Source organism: Coenobita brevimanus, chromosome 79, assembly GCF_032717465.1.
Source record: "Coenobita brevimanus isolate Jiangsu-jjx chromosome 79, ASM3271746v2, whole genome shotgun sequence".
In the NCBI taxonomy this organism is placed as follows: domain Eukaryota; kingdom Metazoa; phylum Arthropoda; class Malacostraca; order Decapoda; family Coenobitidae; genus Coenobita; species Coenobita brevimanus.
This window is the reverse complement of record NC_137032.1, coordinates 8834837-8857650: the sequence shown is the minus strand read 5'-3', so window position 1 is coordinate 8857650 and position 22814 is coordinate 8834837.

The window sequence follows — 22814 nt, the reverse complement described above, 5'->3', positions numbered from 1 at the left end:
ACGGGGAATAAGCGGGATCGGGAGATATGAATGGATAACTATTCGATAAAGAGAAAATAGGCTTTGAAAAATATAAATACAATGCTGCATACTGCGAGACAACAGTGCTGTAGGGAGGCAAAATATGTACAAAGAGGCAACGAAAATATTAACACAAAAGTCCCTTATATGATTACATTAGAGGCAAAAGATACCGAAAAAAGGCAAGCAATATATGGCATTATTATGGCCTCCATGTTGAGATATATTTATGTATGAGACACATGACGCACAGAAAAGAAACTTTGAACATACGCAAGCAGAAGTGACATATATTAACAGACTCGAATGCACTGGCGACTGTAGCAAACTTAAACATTTAGCTTAGGTACGTTTCTTTTATCCGCATTATCATATTAATAAATTACTTATTAGGAAAAATAGTACGGGAATGAAAAAAAAAAGCTTGAAAAAGGAAATACAAACATTTGTGCGCGTCTTTTTGTTGGAAGGAGAGTACAAAAGTTTGGAATTTACAAGGAGTAATCTTGGACCAGGAACAAAATGGAGTGACAAGATGGGGGAGTATATGAGGGAGGGTGGCTTGTTGTGGTTGAAAGGAGAGATTATGATTTAACATGAACAAATAAATCTTTTTTATTTGTTTATTACTAGGCTTCTTTTACTATACGTTAAACAAGAAAAAAAAAACAAGCAAACCATCAAAAAAACATAGAAACAAGTCACTGAAAACAACACACACACACACACACACACACACACACACACACGCAGACATCCACACATCCACACACGTAGACATACACACACATCCACACACGCAGACATACGCACATACACTCACACGCGCGGGCAAGCAAGCAAACATGCACGGACACACGCATGCATACTTACTCACACGCAAGCACACACACACGCACACACACACACACACACACACACACACACACATATGCATTCATGTAAACACACACACACACACACACACACACACACACACACACACACACCTTTTGTGCATTATCAGCATTGAAACCTAGTGTCTCAGTGAGGGATGTGGTTTCATTCCATGCCAGCTGTGAGAGTTGCTGTTAAGGAAACGGCCACAACTTTCGTAAAATTTTACTCCTTAGAGAATAATTTCACCTTTGTTCATCGTTGCTTCCGCTTCACTATTTTATTCCTCTTGGTATAGACCCCTGGTTGTGAAACCGCTCATATTGCCTTGGTTGGGTACTGTATATTGACGGTAAATATCTGACTTACGTTTGTGGAGTTGCAATCAAATGACGTGAAATTGCATCCGTACTGACTATTACCCCGTTAGTGAAATATGGACAAGGTTGTATGTACATTCACCTGTGTCTTCGTCTGCTTCTTTCCTTGTATAATGCAGTATATATATATATATATATATATATATATATATATATATATATATATATATATATGAGGAGTCTCGTGGACAAGGGGCGAATGCGCCACCCCCATCAAAAATGAGTTATGCATGTTTTCCGATAGATGGAAGCACTGAAAATCTCGTGGTGAAAAGCGTTTTCCGATTCCGACCCATGTGGGTTCAGAATTCTAGGTTCAATCTCCCTTGTTTTGCACACGTGGAGGAGGGCGGGGAGGGTCTGTGATTTCAGAGCGGTAGGGGCGAATGTCGGCACGCGCCCAGCCAATGGGTGAGCGGCTACCTCTGTCAGAGTTAAAGGGCCGCCTCTCAGCCTCTCAGACGTGCGCTAGCACCCCCGCTAGTCATCCCGCCAAGCGCGTGAGTGAAGCCTGGCTTTGTTTACACTCCGATGACGCCCTCAACTACTAACCATTAGGCCCCCCCCCCCTTTTCATCTTGGTGTGCGGTTGGAGTTTAAATAGTTGGTATTATAACTGCATTGTGTCAGTCATTAACAATATAATGGTTATTATACACACAATAAAACAACCTGTTGCCAATAAGATGAAAATATTTAATTAATAATTATAGGAAAAATATTAATTATAGGAATTTTTGGCTGAAAATTTCACAGTATCTTAGTTTCATTTACATCTAATACAGGAATGAATTTCAAGTTGATTGAACAATAATTACTATATGCTGAAAAAACACCATCGCGTGTTTTACTGTGTGTGTGTGTGTGTTTTCATTTTTTCCTGCAGTATAAATTTGCCTCTTCCAGAGGATTCTAATGATATATAATAACATGCTATTCTATAATATTCTATTCTGCCACCTATTCCTGAACTTTAAAAGCTCATAACTAAAAAAAAAAAAAAAATGGCGCATTCGCCCCTTGTCCACGAGACGCCTCATATATATATATATATATATATATATATATATATATATATATATTATAATCGGATCTTAAACAAAGGACAAAAATGCGGATACATTGTAAAAAAGCTTCGTAGATTTTTTAGGTGATTTCGATCGTAGTCCATAAAGAAATAATTTTTAATGGCTGGGTCGTGGGTATCTGCTGTCTAAGATAATGTAAACGAGCCAGAACTGATAAGACAATGAAATGAACAAACTAGAAAGCCAGTATGTTTCAGGAACGGAAATAAATGTCTGGTTCCGTCATGATTCCGGCTTCTGTGCCCTTCAGTACGATGACGTGGTTTTAATTTTATTCTTATTGTCAGATTTTAATGAAACACATAATTGAAGTGGAGTAGTAAAGTAGTTAAGGTCGTATCTAACTCATCCAGCTGGAAATGTGTCTCCTCAGCTGAATATTGTTATCTGGCTGCAGCAAGAATAAAATGGAAATATGACGTTATCGTTGTGAAGAGGTTATTCCTATCTCTGAGGCTTATGTTTAGTTCAAGTAAAGCAAAGTAGAGGGGTGCGACCACACCTACTAGAGACATGTGCTCGACAAGATGAAATGAAGCACCGGGTTTGAGCTCATGCAGTTTCCGAGTCTGAAGGTTGGACGGACCACTGAGCCTCGTCTCCTCTTGTCGATGACACGTTTGCAGGAAGTGTAGCTGCACACTAAGACTTTGAAAAAATACATCAAGTTGTTGGAATATTCGTATAACCGGTCGAAAGTTAATACATCATCATCATCATCCGAGACCCTTCTTTTGCATGACACGATCTCTGTCAGCATATTCCACTGTGACATATTAATTTTGTTGTTGTGATGTATTGTGATTGTGTCTCTGGGTGGTATGTGTTATTTATTTGTGGGAAGTGGAGATGAAGTCCGAGAACGAGGTAGCTGTATTGCTGGAAAGTCGATGTGTGTGCGTAGGATTTGCATGAGATTTTTGGAAAGAGTGTGAAGATGCGTGTAGAGGGAATGTAGCTTTTTTTATTCTGTATGTGTGTGTGTGTGTGTGTGTGTGTGTGTGTGTGTGTGCTGTAGGGAGAAGAGTGTGAGTGAGTGCCTTGTTACAAGCAGTGATATTAGTTATTGAAAGTGAGTGAGTGAACGTGTTGGATACTCAGTAGAGAGAGAGAGAGAGAGTTATTTAAAAATCAAATAAATTGGTTCACCTCTTACGGTGAGAAAACCAATAAGGATATTTTCTGAAATGAAATTAATAGCTGAATATTTAATTTGTCATCATCATCATCATCATCAACAACAGGGTAGGGCTGGCGGAACAGGGTCCTCCCGGTCGCCACCAAGCGACTGTGCTGGCAGCGACTGTTGCAAATTCCATTCATGCTCGTCAGCGGAGAAGTGCAGGTGCGACCTTATTCTTCACCAGTATCAGTGGTCTCAGTGCCAGTTTGAATTCAGTTCATTTTTTCCCACCGTCCATACCCCCTCTAGCCCTGTTCCTCACAGAAACACAAATCTCTCCCTCTGCCAATATATCCCCATTCTGTTTTCCTGGTTACCATCTTACAAACTTCCGTAACAAGGACGGCACCTGTTGTTATATCAGATCTGAATATGCAGTTGACACTGTTTTAAACTTCAACTAATTTTGATTACTCACTATATAGACTAAAATATCTAAATATTACCAAATATATGTGTAGTCTATTGCTCCCCCAGTGCTTCTTCAGAACCCAGCGTATTTGACTCCATATCCACAAGTTGAGTATCCTTAGCCTTGCCCTTAGCATTGAAATTACCATTTTCGGTGATTTTACCGTACATAATGTTCAATGGTTATTGCCTAAGTCTACTAATACCAAGTCGGTTCACTTTCCGTCAGGGCACAGGGAGGCATGGCTTGTGTGTGACATCAGTTAGCTCTAGTAACAGAAAGTGTATAAAAGGGCAGACTCAAACATTTATAATAAGGGAAAACGAAGAAGGGGAAGAACTGCAGACTTGTTTAACCGTATAACATAGCAGTAGGTTCCTTGACACCCCTACACCTTCCCTCACACCCCCCATACCTTCCCTCACATATTTCAGTCCCTTCCCCCACTTCGGACTGCAAATGTGTCATGATCTAAAGAGTGCAGCATACACCAACTCACCACGGTCAGGCGTCAACTGAACTTGGGTTTCGTGCCAGCTGACGTCACTCCGGTGCTCCGCCCCTGCGCCAGCTCGGACCCGTTTTAGACGGAGGTGATTCGACTTGGTATTAGTAGACTTAGGTTATTGCTTTCTGCCAGGACTGACGATCCTGGTCTAGAGTGCGAGCTGTTTGCAGAATTGTTTAAGCTCACTCAGTTGGTAAAGCAACCAACCAGAATACCATATAATTCTGACCATAATGCCTATCTCCTGGATCTATTACTGGCAAATAGGATAGAAGTACTGTCACCACTTGGATCCTCCGACCACAATCATCAAAGACTCATTAGTCAGTCCCCCCCCTTCAAACCTCCCCATTCTAAACCTGTCATGTTGACCCGATGGCATTTTGATAGGGCAAACTGGGATGGATTTAGACATTTTCTTGCTGACATTCCATGGCAGTCTTTCTTCTCTAGTGATGTCACTTCTACACAGTCCCACATTAATGACTTATTACCAGCTGGTATGGATTTATTCGTTCCAAGTCAACAGTTCACTAAAAGATCGAATTTTCCAAAGTGGTTTAATAGCAATTGTGCCAGAGCAATGGCCCAAAGTCATTAGCATACAACTTACTTAAAATCAAAAACATCTGAATCACTTGGTCAATTTAATATTGCTAGCAACCATTTCAAAAGTTGTAATAAATCTTGCTTAATCAAACTTTCTTCAAAATGAATCATCGAGACTACTTAACAACCCTAATGACAACAGAATATTCTGGCCAACTCTGAATTCTTTCAATAATAACTTTAGCAAGTAATCATTCTGTAGTGCCAGTAAGTTAGGTTAAGATGTAATATAAGTATAACTTAGATGTAAGATACGTGTAATTTAGTAATTAAGAACAATTTAGTATAAGTGTGAATGATTATAATCTAGTATAAGTGTACTATAAGTATAATATAAGAGTGATTTTTGCATCGTAGAGATAAGTTAGAAGTGAATATTTATGTATTATGTAATTTGCATTAAGTATTACATAAGCCGACCACACTCCCTCCCCGCCTCCATACACCCCCTCCTCACCTCCATAAAACACGCTGGCAGCGGAGTTTGGCGAACATTTAAATTGGCTTAGTCTTCATAGCCTCTTCATTGAGCAAATTCAAAGATTCTTTCAGTCTCAATCCATTTTAGTGATAGAAATGCTAATTGAGAAAGTGCCAGAAGGGGGAGAAACAGTCCCACGCAGAGCTAACTGACAAATAGCATCTGAACATCATTACGAAGACTTGATATTAAGTGATGTGATCATTAACAATACTACTCAAATTTTCCCCATCGCCGTGTAATCTTTGTGAGATATGATAAGCTCTAAAGAAGTCAATTCCCAATTGAGTGATACGAAACATACTTGTTAACGTGAAAGCTGTAACCGGAAGTTAAGATCCTCAAATGCAATCAGACCGGGTATCCTAGGTTATATAAGGTGTGGGTGGCTCATGACTGCGTGACTCAACCACTGCTTTTCGTCTGATCCACAGGTTAGTGTTAAAGCCTCACAATTCCCCCCGTTCTATTGTTTCCACATTGAAAGTTTTAGAGAATGGAGTGATTAATAGTGTGTTCAATAGCAGAGTTCTTGCTTGACTCAACCACTGCTTTTCGTCTGATCCACAGATTTTAACATCAAATCAAGTCGTAATCTGCCAAATGCGTCACCACATTTACATACGACACACTTCCCCTCCCCATTCATTGTGTTAGGCAAAAATCTAAATCACTGTACCTTAACCTAAGTCGGGGAGTTTCCTGTATTTTAAGTCACAGTGGAAATAATGTAACTGAAGTGTATTTCATTAGTCTAAAATGGTAATCAAATTCTCGGAAATTATGTAAGTATTAAGTTAGGTCTTTTGGGGTCTTTCCATTGATTGAACAGAGTGTTATGGTTAAGTCTCACCATTGAAGTGTAAGGTTATTGTTGGGGAGGGATGCAGGATGTATTATTGAGAAAGTGGTCTTTAAATTGTTTTAGTATTGTCCTGCCTCGAGTCCCTCAGTGACCAAGGAGAATGACATCCAATCATAACTCGTATGATCTTTCTGTTTCCAGTGTTGTTAGAACAATGTTAACAAGGGAAGTGAGTCTATTGGTTTTAACCCATCCCGTCCCATTGACGTATGGGTACGTTGCAACATTATGCTGCCAGTCCCAACGATGTACTGGTACAACGCGCAATTGTAAGGTTCATAATTTGCACAATTTTCAATTTTCGTGCGTGATTTTTGGTACATACGTACGGGACACCTTCCTCTATTCCTCTACAAGATGCCAGGCAGGGAGAATGCCTTACACCGCATAACCTCCCCCCCTCTTTCACGCCATTGTCTCGGCAATTCACCTGTTACCAGTGACCTAGCCAAAAAAGACATTCAGGGCCAGAGTGATTCCCCAATCGATGACAATGTGGAGGACAAAGTTTACATAGCATCAGAGGAAGAAACAATCAGAAATGATGATCAGGTAATGTTGCCAAAAAAGGTCAGGTATGTTGATGAGTTAGAGTGAAACAATGCTTATAATGCCTATAGTACTGTCTGAAAACCAATATACTCTCGTACTACATATAAATTCGTACCAAATAAATAAATAAATAACGTTTATGAGTGGTGTGGAATAGTTACCCTCCCACAGAACTCGTTTTCTTTGGAGCCAGCTGATAGAAAACCCAGTAAGGTAAGGAGGTACTGTTACCTGTATCGAGTATTTTAAACCTCAGGTGAGCGATTTCACTGAATTTTCGATGTTTCTCACCAAAAGCGGAGGTTTTAGCCAAAAAAAAAAATCCAAAATATCTCGGGATTCGGGGGTATCGGAGGTGCGAAATCTGTCGGGACGTGACGGGTTTAGCATTTATCTAATTCTGGGTATGATTAAAAGCAATGCAGTACTCTTTAGATTCGGGTTTCCAACTACCCTTCTTTGATGGCTGTGTATGGGGCGGCCCGCAAGGCGCACAAAGGGGGAATAACAACTCGTGAACCTACACCTACCTAAAATTCACGCTAATCCATTCAGTATGATGATCCTACAGTTTATACATAAGTCGGTATTCACAGATATGTATTTTGGAGTAAGGGGGACTAAAACTTGTACATAAGTTGGGTATTCAGTGATATCTATTTCGGAATAAGAGGGATTAAAACACCCCAGTTGGGTTTTTGGGTTTACCCTAAAAACAGGCTTGGTAATTTAATGGCTGCTACATTGGTAAGTTAAAAGTGTTATGCTCAAGGACAATGCAGTGACGGCTAGCCATAAAGATAAGCACACTACCACACCTCCCATCCCCCATAAATTCTAATACAACCTTGAATTGAACAAGACAACTAGAACCAGCATAGAAACTTCACCGTTTGCTTAATTCCTATTACCAATTGGCACCATTATAATCTCAATTTTAAATTCAGTGCGCATCCTAGTGATTTTACACTCCAATGCTATGTGGTGATATAAGAAATTGTTGTAAGAGGAGAGATTGTAGTGACATCAAAGTTTTGTGGGATCAGAATCATCGTAACATTACTCTGGTGTCATAACAGTGAGATATACTTAAAATTCTATAACAATACACTGGGGTTAGTGGTGAGATATTCATTAAAAAAACTATAACAATACATAGGTGGTATATAATTAAAATTCATACCAATACAATTCATTCCTCCACTAAAATCCTCAGATGGTAACACTACAAATGACCCTCGTGGGAAAGTGAATAACTTTGCCAGTACATTTGCCAGAAATTCTACCATAGAGTCAGCCAGAACGTCCCAGTACTTGAACTTGACTCTGCCGAAATTGTTCTACTTAAAATACAGACTAGATACGTAAAATGCATCCTAGACAATTCACCAACCAACAAAGCCGCAGGCCCAGATGGAATTCCTCCAACTGTTTTGAAAGAAGTGTTCCTTAGAACTTTGTTTTAGCTAAATTATTCAGACTATGCATACGTACTTCTACAATCCCTAATTCATGGAAAGCAGCCAATATCCACCCAGTTCCAAAGAAAGGAGGTTACTCTGACCCTTCTGATTACAGACCAATAACTGTCACATCTTCTTTTGGTAAAGTATTAGAAATTGTAATTTATATGCGTATAGTTAAACATCTTGAATCCAACAACTTAATTAGCGATAGACAATATGGTTTTCGCCACGAAAGATCCACCATTGACGTACTCAATCTCCTGACTCATACCATCCATCAATCAATTGACCAACATAGAGAAACTCATGCAGTAGCCCTTGATGTTTCTAAAGCTTTTGACAGAGTGTGGCACAGGTCCCTGCTGTCCAAACTCCCTTGCTATGGACTAACGTATTTTGTTTCTCTGTGTTCCTCAAATTTCCGTGACAGAAAAATAAAAGTAGATGATGTACATTCCAATTTCCACTCAATGAACGCCTGCGTGCCACAAGGATCAGTTCTGATGCCAACCCTATTCCAAGTTCATATTAATTCTCCTTTATCTGTCACCCACAATCACATCCATTCATATTCAAATGACTCAACGCTTCACAGTTCACAGTTCATTCACACTCGAACATCCATTTACAAAGTTTAATATCTCTAACTCTCAGCTCAGTATAGCCATCTCCATAAATCAAGACTTATCTATGATCAATGAATGTGGACAAAATAAACCTGTCTCAATGCTAGTAAAATACTTAAAATTTACTAATAGACAGATATTGCAAGATTCGTACATTACCTTCAATGCTACTAATATTCCCATCTCCAAAAGTATTGAAATTCTCGGTGTTTCACTTAAGGGAAAGAACTTGCACAGTAAGGTTGCACGTTGGTTCAGCAAGGTAATGGAGTTTGATCTAGAGGTCAGATATTTTCCAGGCCGACAAAATGTCGTTGCTGACGAGCTGAGTAGAAATATTCCTGCTGCCATATCTGAGGATGTCCCTGTTTCTGGGTATTCCCTGGACACGGTAAAGGCGCAACCACCACAGCCACCCAGAAAGACGAACGAAGCAAATATCTTAACAGCAAATAGATCAGAGTGGAGAAAATTGGCAGAGATCGTGTTATGGATTGCAAGGCTACTGGATGATGATAATGATGATAATGATGATTTATTAACTATCGACGAATTATACGAATACCTCCAAAACTTGGTGTATTTTTTTTTAAGTCTTTGGATGCGACCACATTTCCTGCAAACATATGATCGTCAAGAGGAAAAGAGACTCAGGGGTCCGTCCAACTTTCCGACTCAGACACTGCCGCAACTCTAACCCGATGCTTCGTCTCGTCCATCACACGTCCCAAGCAAGTGAGGCCATACCTTATGCTTCGTTTTACTTCAACAAAACACAAGCCTCACAGATACGAATAACCACTTGACAACTATAACGTCATTATTCTTATTTTTATTCTTGTAGCTCCCAGATGACTTTATTCAGCTGAGGGAACACATTTCCAGCTCGAGGATTAAATACGGCCTTAATCAACTTCTCTACTGCACTCCAGTGAAATCCTTGACAAAAATCTTTCGGTTATAGCGATAATAAAATGCAAACCACTTCACCGTCCAGAAGAGAGCAAGAACCAGAACCTCGACAGAACCAAGTATCGATCCCCGATCCTTAATAATAGTGGCTTTGTAATTTACCCTTTGATGGTCCTCTCAATTCTAGTTCTTTTATATAATCGTAGGCAGCGGTTACCTCAACCCACGCCACTAAAATTTATTATTTTGGGATTCGGATCCAGGTCTACCTCAAAATATAAGTAACTATTCCATGCGCTGCTAACAATCTACCCACCATTTTCTTTTTTATCCGATAACATTTTTGCTGGACATCTTGTACGTACGCAAACAGGCAGGCACGGGTGGATTCATAACCATGTTCAGTCTTCGTTGGCGGAGGTATTAATCTCACGTTATTGGTTTGCTGCCTCACAAATGTAAGTCAATTATTGACTGCCAGTGGACAATGCTCAACGTAAACAATATCAACGGCTTTATGAAGAGGAAAAGAATAGTTTAATGACATCTAGGTTGAAATAAAAAAAAGTTAACACTGTTTCCTAAGTAGGAATATTGTCAAATTGTGGCTGGTCCTGCCACAGAAACCCTTACAACTGACACGGAAAGAAACCACATCCCTCACCGAGACATCAGGTTTCGATCCTGGAGAAAGCACAAGGGGTTTCTTTTAGTCTCTCTCTCTCTCTCTCTCTCTCTCTCTCTCTCTCTCAATTACCTCTAAATAAAGTTCTGTATTGCTTCATTACCATATTCGCACTGTTTAATTGTCTAATATTCACCAGTTTTCCATCCAAACCATACCTACTCAACACCTTTCATCCACACTCTACACACCCAACACCTTCCATCCACACCCTACACATCCAACACCTTCCATCCACACTCTACACACCCAACACCTTCCATCCAAACTCTACACTCCCAACACCTTCCATCCACACCCTACACACCCAACACCTTCCATCCACACCCTACACACCCAACACCTTCCATCCAAACTCTACACTCCCAACACCTTCCATCCACACCCTACACATCCAACACCTTCCATCCACACTCTACACTCCCAACACCTTCCATCCACACCCTACACATCCAACTCCTTCCATCCACACTCTACACACCCAACACCTTCCATCCACACCCTACACATCCAACACCTTCCATCCACACTCTACACACCCAACATCTTCCATCCACACTCTACACACCCAACACCTTCCATCCACACCCTACACATCCAACACCTTCCATCCACCCAACATCTTCCATCCGCATCCAAAGTCTGCCATCCAGGACCTTTATACCCAGCATTTTCCATCCAAATAGTACATACTCAGCACCTTCCATCCATCCCGTACATACTCAACACCTTGCATCCACACCATAAACACAGAACACCCTCCACCCATACTGCACTCACCCAACACCTTCCATCTACATCATACATACATAACACTGCCAATCCACACCGTATATACACAGCACCTACCATCCACACCGTACATTCACAGCACCTTCCATCCACATCGTACATGCACAACACCTTCCAGCCACACAGTACATACCCAACACCGTCCATCAGCATCGTACATAAACACTTTCAGTAATTCATCCGTGTTTCCTTTTTCAGATCCTATTCACAAGTTCAGCTCTACATATTTTCTTTGTCTTGTTGCGAATATGTAATCCACACATCCTCTACCACTCCAAAAACTACCCAGTTCATCAAGCATAAAGCAGTCTAATATATGTATTAAGATCTATTTCCTACAACACTCGTAGACTAATTCCATAGTAATTTAAGCCTTTTTTTTTTGTGCCACCTCTAGCAAAATAATATAAAAACCTTATTCACTTCAGGTGTTCACTGCACTCTCTCCATCGCACTGTATCATTTTAGCATACGAGTAGACCAGAGGACAGTTTACGATAAACACACTAAACCTAAGTCCAAGAAGAAACTTCACTGACAGACAGCAAGAGGATCAGGATCCATGACGAGGAGTAGACTGTAGCACCAGTCGAACAGGGCAGTACTCCCGAGGTGGATGGCAAGCTGGTGATAGGGAGAGCTGGAGCTCCCGTTTCACCAGCCCTCAGGACTTGATCCTGACCATCCCCCTTTGCTGAACATTTTCAGTGTTTTCATTTACAGAGAGAGTAGGCCAGCATATTCTCTTCATACCTCTACCTTCAACTGTCTACACTACACTACATGCACATAAGATATCACACCTCTATCCCTCTCTCTTAGCAATGGCCGCTGCAATTTTACTTTCAAATGAGGTGGTACCTCGGATTGCCACCACCGGCAGGGTGGGGCTGGAGGCACAGGGTCCTCCCGGTCGCCATCAAGCGGCTGTGCCGGCAGCGACTAGTCCATACTGCAGAACTTCTGCCTACCAGAATTCTTTCATTCCCCGAACTGCATCTCTCTGGAACTCGCTTCCCCAGAGTTGTTTCCCTCCAAACTTCAACCTACTGCTGTTCAAGTCTAACTGTTGCAGATATTTTATGAACAGAGGACACCAGTAATCTGGTGCATGGATTTGTTTTTTTTTTATTCATTTGTTTTTCCTTCCGCTGTTCTGTTATTAAAAAAAAAAAAAACGGGATTCCATCCCAGCGTCTCAGTGGGTTCTTTTCTTTTTTTTTCTTTTTTCTGTCTATGTGAATATCTTTGTTGTTCTTTTTCATAGGTAAATATTTTACAGGAAGCAGACAAGCTCCGCCTTCCGGAATCTCTCTCTCTCTCTCTCTTTGACAAGAAAAACCTCTTCACACCGATTACTCTCTTTTTCACTGTAGTCTTGCTGCTCCCAGATGGCTTTATTCACCTGAGGAGAGACATTTCCAGCTGGAGGAGGTAGATGCGACCTTAATCAACTTCTCTACTCCACTCTAATGAAATTTCTGAATAAAGTCCTCTGATACTAAAAAATAAATAAATAAATAAATATACCACATCATCGTACTGAAGGGCACAGGAACCGGAACCCTGACTGACAACCAGATATCGATCCCCATTCCTGAATAATATTGCCTTTATAAGTTATCTCTCTCATGGTCAGGTCAGGTTAGCATTTTATTCAAGCTAAAGCCAGACGATTCTGTTCCGCTTGGATTGAGTCACAGAAGCCTTTTTGGGTTGATGCTGATGTTAGTACTGTTTATTTGTACAGTTTATCTATTGCCAGACGCCTTAATCCAAGTCAACTTCTCTGCCAACTGGCTGCTCTCTCTCCAATTCATAGCCCTATCCCCTCTCTCATAATGTATCTCTTTCCCATACAGCCATCTCTTCCTCAGCCTTCTCCTCCTCCTCTGCCCCTCCACCTCATTCACATACACTCTTCAATTCAGTCTCTCATTCTCAATCCTCTCCAGATTAAGTTCTCGTCGACGGGAAGACTAGTAAGCTGAGAGTGAGTCATAGGATTCTGCAAATGTCAGTAACAGTACCAGTGCATGTCTTAATCGGAACCCCTCTGGTGTTTCATTGCCGCCAACGCCAGACAATTTTATTCAGCTGAAAGTAACTGACTGTTTTTCGTTACTGATTTGTTGGTTCAGTGACTTGCTTTGTTATTAATTGTCCGTATTGGTTTACGAAGATACTATTTGTGCACGAAGTAATGATGATAACGTAGTCGTGGATGGCGCTGATAGACCGATGGATACAAAGACAGATACAGATACAGATAGATACATAGTGGGATAGAGAAACAAATAATGATAGAATAACGACTAAGAAATAGATAGATAGACAGATACAGTACGTTGAGATATAGTAAGATAAACAGGTAAACAAAGATAGAATACCAGCTGACAAAAAGATCGATCGATGGTTATAAGGATGCAGATAATATCTAAATACATAGGTAAATAGGTAGATACATATTTTGATAGACTGATAATAAGATAGATAGATAGACAGCAGATACATGGATACAGGATATCGGGTATAACAGCTGATGATCAGACAGGAAGATGATGAAGAGTAGTTGAGTAGGCAGATTAACAGGTAGGTATAGCCTATATGAATTTATAGATACATTAATAGACAGATAAAAAACTGTTATCCTTTCATATGACTGACAGAAGCTAAATATGGAGCACTGGTAGGTACGGTAACTGGGTGTGGTTAGTGAGGGCCCGAGATCGAAACCAATCGGCATTTCTGGCTTCATTTTTATCCCCCGCCTTTAGAAGGCGGAGAGATAATGTTTTTGCCTGCCTCTCTCTCTCTCTCTCTCTCTCTCTCTCTGTGGGGGGGAGGGGTCCCCATTATACTGTATCTCATGAATAGCTTGAGCTATAAACATGAAACCTTCAGGGTATCAAGATATGGCCAAAAATCTTGGCCGAGTTCGCAAATGGGCACCCGGGAGGAGGGGAAGGGTCTTAAAGCTGTGTCTGAACACCAGACCATTCTTGGTTTCCTGGCCACGGCATTAACATGGCCTGGATACTTTCGTTGGGTCGCGACTGGATGTATGTCTTTCAGACTAACTGATGAAGAAGGATGGGATAGGGTCGTACCAACGATAGGCTAAGTATTGTTGACGGCAAATGAAGTTTTCAGCGTTTATTATTATATTATTAATTATTATTATTATTATTATTATTATTATAACAATGAAAAAATGGGAAGCAGATATAAAGCTAGGCGTATAAACAGAAGCCACAATAGCCGGCACTGGTAGAAACCTAGGTCCGTTTTTTATTTTTTATTTTTAATGTGTTCGACTCTGGGCATAGACTTCACAGCCTGCTCCCAAGGCCCAGTAGTCCTCCTACATATCGTACACCTCTACATGTCACCACTTCGGCTTCTAACACCCACCGTCCATATTGAATACATGCTAGGGCTGTCTCATACAGGACTGGTGTATTGGTATTAGCGGGGGTATTTTTACGATATGTCAGCGGGTCTTCTGGTAGATCGATAAAGTCTGCTTTTACATGAAATTCATATCCTTAAACTGTTCCCTGCCCCAGCGAGGACTTGAACCAGGGTTCGGTTGGACCGCAGGCCACCTCTCTACCGATTGAGCCACAGCCTTCCCCCCTAGTGAGGTTAGTGAGGACCGGGATCAAAACCACTGGTTCATTACGGCTTCTTCCTCTTTTGTTTTTTTCATTACATGTTTCTTTTCTCAATTTTCAGTTTCCTCGTTAAAGTTTTTTCATTAGCACTAGTAATCGATACTCTCTCTCTCTCTCTCTCTCTCTCTCTCTCTCTCACACACACACACACACACACACACACACACACACACACACACACACACACATCCGTAAACAATGCACTGCCTCCAAACGCACCTCCACACGCACTTCTCAGAAACTCATGCTAATCCTGTGCACACTCACATTACTTTCCAATAACACAGTTACCTCGTTTTCAGACTTCCTCTCCCTCTTCCCTCAAATAGCTAGCACAGCACCCAGAAACACAATCACAATAACATATCCCAGTAATAAATAGGTCAGAGAGGAGAAAGATGACGATATTGTGTCATATTGGTGTTGATGGTGGTGATGATGATGATCATTAACTTTCTACCTACTATACGAATATCCCAACAACTTGGTGTATTTTTTAAGCCTTTTGCTGCGGTCACACTTTCTGCAAACATGTGATCGACAAGAGGAAACGAGGCTTTGGGGTCGGTCCAACCTTCAAACTCGGATATTGCTTCAGCTTCAACCCTGTGCTTTTTTTTCATCTTGTCGATCACATGTCTCGAGAAAGTGTGGTCGCACCCTTATAGTTCGCCTTACTTGAACGAAACTCAAGCCTCAGCGATAGGAATAACCTCCTCACCACGATAACGTTATCTTTTTTTTAATTCTTGCTGCTTCTGAGTGACTATCAGCTGAGGAGGGACACTTACACCTGAAGGAGTTAGATACGACCTTAATCAACTCATTCACTACTCCACTTCAATAAAATCCTTGAACAAACTCCTCTGGTAATAGCAAGTTCAATGAATATCAAGTCATCGTACTGAAGAGAAAGAAAGACCGGAGTCCTGACAGAACCAGATATCGATCCCCGTTCCTGAATGGCTTTGTAATTTCACACTTTCATTGTCCTCTCAGTTCAGTCTCTTATATTATAATCATAAGCAACGGTTACCTCCATCCTCACCAATACAATTTATTACTGTACTTATTTCGGAATTCAGATCCAGGTGCTCCTCAGAATCTGAAAAACATTTTTATGATCCGTAAACAATCCATCCACCATTTTTTTTTTCCGATAACATTTTTTTTTTTTTTTTTAACATCTTGTACGTACCCTAACTTACACGGGTAAATGCATAACCTTCTTCAAAGTTCATTGGTGAAGGTTTTAATCTCATGTCTTTGGTATCCAGTCACTCAAAAGTAAACCAATTATTGACCGTCAGTGTACAGTGCCCAACTTAAACAATATCAACGGCATCACAACCAGGGGGCTTTACCGTGAATAATAAAACAGTGTCATGGAAAAAAGATGAAATAACGAAGTTGGCATTGTACTCTAGAAAGATATGACTAAGTTGTGACCGTTCGTTTAACAGAAACCCTCAGAGCTGACATGGAAAGAAACAACAACCCTCACCGAGACACCAAGTTTCGATCCTGGAAATGCACTAGGGATTTCTTTTTAGTCCCCCTCCCCCCCCCTCTCTCTCTCTCTCTCTCTCTCTCTCTCTCTCAGTAACCATTAAATAACATTCTATATTGATTCTTTGCTGTATCCGCACTATTTAAGTAAGTAACATTCATCAGTTTTCCATCCAGATTATACCTTCCTAACACTTCCAATCCCTTCCGTGTATATTAAATACATTCCACCCACACCATCAACACAGACCACCTACCATCCACTTCGTAAACACATAACACCTTCCACCCACACTGCACACACCCAACACCTTCCATTTACACCATACCCATCAATACCAATCCACACACCCTATACACCCAGCACCTTCTCCCCGCACAGTGCATAAGCAACACCTTCCATTCACATCATACATACACAACAGCTTCCGGTATAACTTTAGAAGTAACCAACGTCACCAATTTTCATTATATTACGTCCCTGAACTATTCTAACTAAGACTTACCCTTTAAGCCTAGTTTCAGTTGGGGGAGCAAATTTTGTAGGGATAGTCATATAGTGACTTAGGTTAGGCTGTCGTTCAGTAACGGATGAATGTTGCGCCATATTGGCTGGTGCAGGCGTGTGCATTCGGTCTATGTCAGGCTCTAGATTAGGCCTAGGTTAGGTTAGGTTAGGTTAGGTTAGTTTGGGTTAGTTTAATGCAAAATAGTGTATTTTTAATTAATCTTGATCTTGATTTTGGGGGATAAACCCACTTTTGGAAATCTTACTCAAAATTCCAAAAGGGGGATTTTCCCCCCAAAATGAGGGTCAAAACTAATTAAAGCACAGTATTTTGCATTGGAAACCATAAAAATAATAATAAAAGAAAACGTTGGTTACTTCTAAAAATTTACCCAGCTTCCATCCACACCGTTTTTACACACCTTCCTTTCACAATGTGCATACACAGCACCTTCCATTAGCACCATATATACACAAAGCATTTCATCCACACCGTACATATACAACACATTCCATCCACACCACATACAACCAACACCTTCCATCAACATCATTCATACACAGTTCGTTCCATCCACACAGTACACACCCAGCATCTTCCCTCCATATCGTACTTGCACAACGCCTCCAATAATTCATCAGTGTTTCCTTTACGAAGGCAGTCCAAAAACGGGGGAACTGTGTTACTAAGAAGCAGATGTTCATGGGCTGGATTTGCATGAGTTTTTTGAAAAGTGCATGTGAAGGTGCGTATGAAGGGAATGCATTTTTTATTGTGTGTGTGTGAGTGGATGGGAGGGTGAGTGGCTGGGTGTGGGTGTGGGTGTGGGTGTGTGTGCTGGCTGTAGAGAGAATAGTTTGTGTAAGTGCCTTGTTACAATTAAGGATGTTAGTCACTGAAGGTGAGTAAGTGAACGTGTTGTTGCATACTCTCTCTCTCTCTCTCTCTCGAGAGAGAGAGAGAGAGAGAGAGAGAGAGAGAAAGAGAGAGTTAAAACCTTAGAATACTGATATAAAAAACAAGTACAAATATGTAAATAAACCACGTTCTTCTGGTTTACATCCTGGGCCTCAAAAGGAAGGCCCAGTTATCTACCAGTGTTGGCTGTAGTGGACTTTGTTTATGAGCCGTAGTACGAGTATACCTTCTTAATTATTTGTCTATCCGCCCAGTCAAGCAATGATCCACACACCTATCTTTTTATGTTCGTAGTCTAAATGTAAAATGTATCAAATGATAATTATATATGTGCCATGATTTTGTGCTTTTCAATTATGTATCGTTCGATTCAGCTCGCTATTTATTCATTCATCTGCCCCTTTATCTGTCCGTCGTTTTAACCTATATATGTCTATTTAATTCCCTTTTACTCTATATGTTTTTTTTTTGGGGGGGGAGGAGGGGAGGTTTACTCTGGATCCAATGACTCACTTGCAGCTTAAATTAATCATCAGACGTTACCAGAAAATAAAAAGTAAGGGTTTCGGCAAGGACGGAAGCGTTGATAGTCATTACTAACACACTCTAGCTTATGAATACTTGCAGTCAGAAATATCGCTCTACTTTTTGGTCGAAGATTTTGGAAACGCGTACACTATATTCTGAAAAGACCGATGGGTTTCGAAGAAAAGATCACCGAAGTTTCAGAAATAATTGTTTACTGTCTTGCTATTCATCGTAAGGCAGTGGATCGACATTAGAGTCAGCAATAGTACGCTGTCAAATGAATACACTCCTTTGGCGTAGCTGGATTAAAATATTGGTACTAGATGTCTTGACAAAGAAATTGTTAATAATGACAGTATAAGAGCCTGTAGCTCCTGTGACTCACTCATCTGAATGTAACCTTCAGGCATTTGCTGGAATAGACTGCAGTACTAGAGCTGTCCCACCATGAGAGGGTTAAAATATTTGCCTCCTCCTGCATATGTTCAGTGGTTGCGATGGCCAGTGACTTCCTTGCTTTGGCTTTGTGCTGTAATTCATACCTTTGATACAGACCAAGAACAAGATGAAGGGGCAAGGTGGAGGAGTATATCAGGGAGGGTGGCGTGTTGTGGATGGCAGAGTTAGTGTTACCTTCTGGTGCAACACGTGTTGGAGGATACAATGCTGGAAGAGAGAGAGAGAGAGAGAGAGAGAGATTAAAACGTTGATTATATTAGTTTAACCCGTAATGTGAGCAACCCCCCAAAATTTTTCTGGATTTAAATAAGCTCGCTTTAATTTCCGCTCGATGCCAAAAGGCCAGAAATTAGTCATAACTCAGGAACCGGTCGTCCGATTTGATTAAAAACTGTTTCATTCTTCATGTTAGAGCATTTTAACGATACCTTGCTATAATAAAACTTGAACTACGTTGCGCAGTTTTGGGTGTGTTGAAGTAACTTCAGTGCCCAAAAAGTAAGTGATCCGCCTAAAGGCTGCTGAATCCGCTCGGTGTCAAAAGGCCAAAAATGAGTCATAACTCGGGAACCGGTGGCCCGATTGGACTTGAAATTGTATTATTCATCAAGTTAGAGCATTTTAGCTCTACCTTGCTCTAACAAAAATTGCCCTACAGTGAGCCGTTCTAGCTGTGTTAAGATAAGAAATGGACAAAGTAAACATACAAAAAACGGATCGTTATTATATAGACGCTGAATATTTAATTCATCATCATCATCAACTCCATCATCGTCATCATCATTATCCTTCCACTGAATGGCACAGATCTCCGCGAACTTCTCCACTCTGACCTATTATATTTTGTTGTTAAGATATGTTACTGTGGTTCTATTCCTGGATGGCTGTGGTGGTTATTTGTGGGAAAGGAGGAGAGGAAGTCTGAGATCAAGGTAACTGTGTTATTGGAATATTGATGATTGCGTAGGATTAGCGTGTGTTTCTGATCAATGCATGTGAAGTTGTGTGAGGAAAGACTGATTTGTTGATCGTGTGTGTGTGTGTGTGTGTGTGTGTGTGTGTGTGCATTTTCTAGTAATTTTGTAGAAGAGTGTGTGTCTGTGATGTTATTAAAATTAAAAATGTTAGTTATCGAAATGTGAATGAATGAAAAGAGAGGATGACACTGTGAAGACTCCTAAACATTGTTACTGCAGTTACATACAGGAGAGAGAGAGAGAGAGAGAGAGAGAGAGAGAGAGAATGACCGATATATGAAGAAAACATTAACGAACAAACTAGCGGCTCATGGAACGAAAAGCAGGTTGTTATAAAAAGAAGCCGTAGGTACATTTGCATGGTTTTGATCCCAGGCCTCACTACCCCGACCCAGTTATCTACCACTGTTGGCTGGTGTGGCTTCTATCAGTCATACGTAACGAAAACCTATTCATGTTTGTATGTATGTATTTATCTATCTATTTTTCTATCTGTTACCTTATATTTCCTTATCTATTTGTCAGTTTGTCTGTCTATATCTGTCTGTCTATCTACCAATATATGTCACTCTATATATATCTATCTACAGAACAATTTATCTATCAATCTGTATTTACCTGTATCTCTGTCTACCTCTGTCATTTTATATCATTACTTATCTGTTTATGTTTATCTCTCTATCGATCTATCTGTCTAGGCTATCTGTTTATGCATATTACTATAAGTAGCATCATCAGTCTAATAGGTAGTTTTTTAGTATGGCATCAAATTAGTCTGTGTTTTATTACCTTCGCCAAGGAGGTTATGTTTTACCTCGCATTGGTTTGTCTGTCTGTCTGTCTGGTAGCAGGAATACTCAAAAAGTTATGAACGGATTTTGATTAAATTTTGTGGAAGGGTGGATCATGGGCGAAGGAAGAAATGATTAATATTATTTGCCTTATCCGGATCCGGACATGATGTATTCCGCACAATATCTCCAAAAGTTCTCAATAAATTTCAATGAAATTTAGTGGAAAGGTGCTCCATGGACCAAGAAAGAGCTTACTACATATGGGAGAGGATCCGGATCCGGATTCTATATCCACAGACCTGGATCCAGGATTAATAAAACAGTTATGAACGGATTTTGATGAAGTTTGGTGGAAGTATGGGCCAGGGGCCACGGAAGAAATGGTTAAATTAGGGGGCTGATCCGGATCCGAAGTATCCGGCACAATATCTTCAGAAGTGCTTGATGAATTTCAATGAAATATTGTGAAAAGGTGAGCCGTGGACCAAGAAAGAATTGTTTAAGTTTTGGAGTGGATCCGGATCCGGATGCGCATCCTTTTTAATGACAATGGCATTGCGGAGGTATGCGCTTTCTGTGCACATTTTTGTTCATTGTATTTATCCAGTTCTCTATCCATACATCTGTCTGGGTGTCTAGTAAATCTGTTTATCCAAATGACTTTACAGTTCTTTGTTAATTCAGTCAATAATTCAATCTGTCCGGTCTCTCTGTATCTGTCTGTTTATTGATCCAATCCATGGTGACTACATCAATACTACTCCTTCCATAAGTAAAAAGTATGTAAACTAACATGAATATGCTACTCCTTCAGGGTTACTACCAATGCAGTATTTTACTCCAGCTGCCGACAGTCGATTTCATTCAACTAAGAGTCAGTCATAGTAGTCAGAGAGAGTTAATTCATTAACCCTCAACGGTGAAGCTCTTGTAATCCATTCCACCAAATGCAAGGCGATTTTATTTAACTGAAAGCAAATCATAGGACGCTGACAGTGTTAAAAGTACACCAGGTAATTTCAGAATATATAGGATGAAGGAACTGCAGAGAAGTGGCAAAGTAGTGACAGACTGAACATGGAGACAGTTTGGTGGAAGCAGAGAGAGAGAGAGAGAGAGAGAGAGAGAGACAGACAGACAGACAGACAGACAGAGACAGACAGACAGACAGGCAGAGAATTAATAATGAAAGAAAAGCTCAGTTAATAGACACAGATAAAAAATAAAGCCAAACACGAACGCAACTTTGAACCAGGCCGTGATATACAAAAAGTAACCCCGTAGCTTCTTGGGTTCGGCCTCTGACCCTCACTGTCCAGACCCAGAAATCCACCTGTGTTGGCTGTGGGAGTTTCTGTCCGATGTAAGTATGGAAAGTCTGTCTGTGCCACTGTCTCTTTGTACCTCTGTCTATTTCATGTCTGTTTTCGTGTCTGTCTGAACGTCTATCTGATGCCTTTCTTCCTCTATGTCTGAGTATGTCTATCCATTTATTTATCAATCTATGTCAGTCAGTTAATTAATTACCAATCACTCACTTTTGTCTATCCACCCCAGTCATCATTATCCAGTTAGCTTCTCTTTACATCTGTCAGTTTCCCTACCTACCTATCAGTTTATCTATCTATTTTTTGTATCGATTTTTGTTTATTTGGCTAATCTAATCTATCGGTCGGCCTTTCTCCATCAGTCTGTCTACCTTTCTTTCTATCTCTTTATCCATTTATTACCCGAAGTCCAGTCAAAGAGTTCATCAAAGCTGGCTACAAAAAAACTCCTCAGATACTCCCAGTGGGCACTCTTTATTTCATCATCATCATCTTCATCATCATCATCATCATCATTATTATTATTATTATTATCATCATCAATTTTATTTCATCAACATTTTTATTATCATCGCCTTTACTCCAGGATTATCATCATTTTATATATGACATTACATTTATCATCAACGTAATTATTCCTATCATCACCTATATTCCAT